This window comes from Fukomys damarensis, unplaced genomic scaffold, assembly GCF_012274545.1.
Source record: "Fukomys damarensis isolate Sample0158 unplaced genomic scaffold, DMR_v1.0_HiC HiC_scaffold_39, whole genome shotgun sequence".
Lineage (NCBI taxonomy): Eukaryota > Metazoa > Chordata > Mammalia > Rodentia > Bathyergidae > Fukomys > Fukomys damarensis.
This window is the reverse complement of record NW_022900951.1, coordinates 71,774,193-71,778,232: the sequence shown is the minus strand read 5'-3', so window position 1 is coordinate 71,778,232 and position 4,040 is coordinate 71,774,193.

Here is a 4,040-nt window from a genome sequence, read left to right as displayed (position 1 = left end):
TTGATGAAATTTAAATTAGGACTCATATAGTGAAAATTATTTGAGTAACAAGAAATACGAATAAAAGTCTCTGAGGGATTGCAAAGAAAATTTAAAACTTTGATATTACTATTATTATTATTAACTAAAATGTGAATAACCCCTCTTCATTAGCAAATCAGCAATATTTTTCATAAGCAATCTAATAAAAAATCCTCAGGTAGTGCATTGCAATTACCATATTTGTTCTTCTATCATCTGAGAACTAATGATTTTCTTTAAAGGTAAAATTTATATGATTGAGAAGTTATTCTTCTACACGAATCTCTTTTTTCACAATTATAGAAATTCAATGTTCAAAATATTTTATTTTAAGGAAGTTTAGGAAAATGCGATAACTGATAACTTGGAGATGATACCAAAATATGCCTGGCTGAAATGCCCAAGTATAATCCATAATTTATAAGAGTGAACAATTGTGCAAAATTTCTTTCAGAGCTACATTTGAATTTTCAAAATATATTCACAACCAGAACCCCCCAGGCCACTGAGCAGCAAGTGAACCATGAACAGAATATGAGCAGAGCAGTGAGGAGTGGAGCCAAATGGAGCTGAGCTGCTGCACCCTCCCTGCCTCTGGCCTCCTGGCTGTACTGGTACCTGGATCAACACCAAAGAGGCACAGGGGGTCATAAAGGCCATGGTTCTAAGCTCAGAAGATATATCTGAAGTGAACAAAAGAAAGTGGGCTTCTCTCAGACTCTTTGATGAAAACTGAAGCCTACTGGAAAAATGAAGAGAATCTTTGAAATAAAGTCACACCATGGCCAGGAATTTAGCTCAGCAGTTCTGCCACCTGCCTTGAATGCACAAGGTCCCAATTTCAATCCTCTTTACAATAAAAAGAGGTACACCAGACGACCATAGTTGGTAAATTGGAGGGATCACCAACTCTATTGGAACCTGGAGAAGAACTTGTAGAACTTTCAGAGTTCACCCCTGCAGAAGATCAGGGAGCTAAATTTAGGTCTTGCAGCCAGAAAACAGGCTAAATCTCATGGGTCTGCTGATGGCTTCCTGAGACTAATTGACTTACATCTGCACAGTGCTGCCCCAATTGTCTATTGTTACAGTAGGAGACATAACCTGAAGGGGATGCTTCATTTTTTATTTTCAAAATGATTTTTCTCTTATTTTTAATTTTTGGTTTTTCTTTTCTTTCTTACTTTTCTTTTTTCCTTTCATTCACTGTCTCACTCTCCCATGTTGGTTTTCATCTCCCTTTATGTTCCTGTTCCCACCCTAATTCAGATTTCTTCTTGCTTTTTCTTTTGGTCTCTCAATTGCCATTAGTTTCAAAGGCAAGTGAGTACAGTTTCTAGCATCCCTATTGCTGTTAGGTCATTTTAGTCTTGTCTTTGTTCTTTCATTCTGTCTTTTCCTCTTGTCTTCAATAGTTTCCTAGAGTTTACACAATCTTCCTGTGTCCTCTGGCATCAATACTAACCTTCCCCTATACTTCTACCTATATATCTCTCCCTACCCAACAGTTTCTAAATCTCCATCATGGAGGATAAAGTTATTATAATAAAGAGTTTGTTCAGCATAAACATATATTGTGCTGGTTCTCAATTTTTATTTAATTCACACTGTTAATGGTGATAGATGGAGAACTACCACAAATTGTCATTTTCTAAGCTGTGCTTGATGCTACTGTGTTCCTGAATGTATCACTTGGGCTAAGGTGTTGTAACCATCTAATCAGTTCTCCTTTCTGTTATAAGGAAAATGAGATTGCCTCAGAGTCATTAGAGATTCAAAACCCAAAGACTAGATATATCAGGGAAATCAAATTATCAACCCAGGAATTAAAAACTGGACAGTACAAGAAACAAAAATAGAAATGAGAAGACATTTAATTAAGGTACAAACTCAGGTTTCCAGCTCACCAAATGAAAATTCTTTGGGAAACAAGGTGGGAAAGTCTGATAATCAACCACCTGGACATCATGAACTGATAGCAGAGGAAGGAGCAAAACAGATGAATGAGACTCTGGAAAAATTCAGTACAGAAATAATTTCCCAGATAACTACAGAAATGGTGAGCAGAATTATTAGAGACTGTAGAACAGAAACAGATAAAAAAAATAGATGACTTCAGCACCATGATGGAAGTGATGAATGCCTAGCGAAGGAAAGAAATAGAAACCATGAATGACCAAAGTAGGAAAAAAGTGGAATCCATGACACACATTCAGACAGATATCCAAGAGATTAAAAGAACTGTTAAAAGTATACACAACATGACAAGAAAGATGAGATTGAATCTGTAAACTCTGAATTTCTTCTCCCATAATATCAACTTTTATGAAGAGCATTTAATTTCTTTTCTAGTCTCTTATCTACATCATATTGGGTAACAAAAGTATGGGTAACATTCTGAGCGAGGGAATTAACAAACTGAGCTTCTTTTACTTCTTGGGTTAATGCCACAGCAGCCATAGTTGCTGAGGCTATAATAGTGACAAGAGCTATGACTCCAACAATAACCCATTCAATAAATCTTTTTTGTCTAGCTAAAGCCTTACTAATCATTTTAAGCACCTGCAATCCTTGTTCTTCATACCAGGTCTCATTAATGGATACAGGAATCATAACAAAGAGAGGTTGCCTTAAAACCATAAGAGACAAATTATCATCAGATACATTGGCGACACAGTTAGATAAAATACAATTAGAACAACTAACATTATATTCCTTATCTTTTTCATACATAATCTGTATATTTCCTATTAGAAGAACATATGGGGCATTGACACAGGACAAGACAGCTTTCTTTTGTCCTTTGGCTTGAGATAACACAGTACTTATGGTATTTCGCATGTTAGCGGCCCCTTTGCCAAAAACAGCAAAACTAAGGTTAGTGACTTTGATATCTGGCCATAAACGTATTTCTCCCAATGCAGCAGCAAGTTTCCAAATGTTCGTCTGAGGAAAACCTGAATCTCTCCACCAGAGTCCTTCAGATAAGCTTAAGTCTGTGGAATTTCCAAGTGATTAGTCCAAAAACTTTCGAGATGTGTCATTAAATAATCTTTCCTGAGGTATAGTAACATTGTCTCTTCCTCACACAGGGGAAGGGATTGCAGGGGCTCACCAGTTCCATTTTTGTCCTTTTTTTTTCGGATAGAAGATGGTCACATTTTGCTTTTTGGAAGGAAATTCCCACTTGTGCACCGAGACACATCCTGGAGTTCTCTCTTTCACTTCAGTGTTGGGGTCCCAATCCATTCTCCTCAGTGGAAACCCAGCTTCAAGCTGTTCAGGGATAGTGGTGGGTCTATAAATGTACCTGTAACCTTAAGTAGGTGGAGCAGAAGAGAAGGGAGAATACCTGGACCAAAAGGTTATTATCAGAAACAATATACTGGAAAACCTGCATGGTCAGACAATGTGAATACATTTTGTATACCAGAAAAGTAGCAGTAATAACTATTTATAATTATATGAAATCTTATGTCCTGTAATGTAGCTTTGTATCAACAGGATTTTCCCCCTTTTATTTTTATTTTATTTTTTTTTGAAATATTTTGAAGATAACCATCATAAGCATGTTACAATAACATATTCAGAATTCAGCCTTTTGATAATAACCAATATAAACATTTTAACAACATATTTAACAAGGCATATCTTTTTATAATGCTATGAAAATTATTTGGGTGGCTCCCATTAGTGAACAAAGATCAGAATAAATTTTCTGAGCAGCTGCTTCTTTATTTACCAACAGGATTGCACCCAAGCTTACAAGTTTATATTTAATTATCTTTAAATTTTTTACTTAACGTATAAAACCAGGGTGTAGAAATCAACAATCTACTTATATTTGATGTCATTTTGATCAAAAATATAATCAGACACTTTTGAACATTTAGACAGACAAACATATAAGACAATTTAAACTAGAGTGCACTCAGATGGTTTTGGCCAATTGAATTATAAAATCTTTTAGTTATGACTAGTCAAGACTTTTGCAGGTCAAAGTTAACAGAGATCTCATA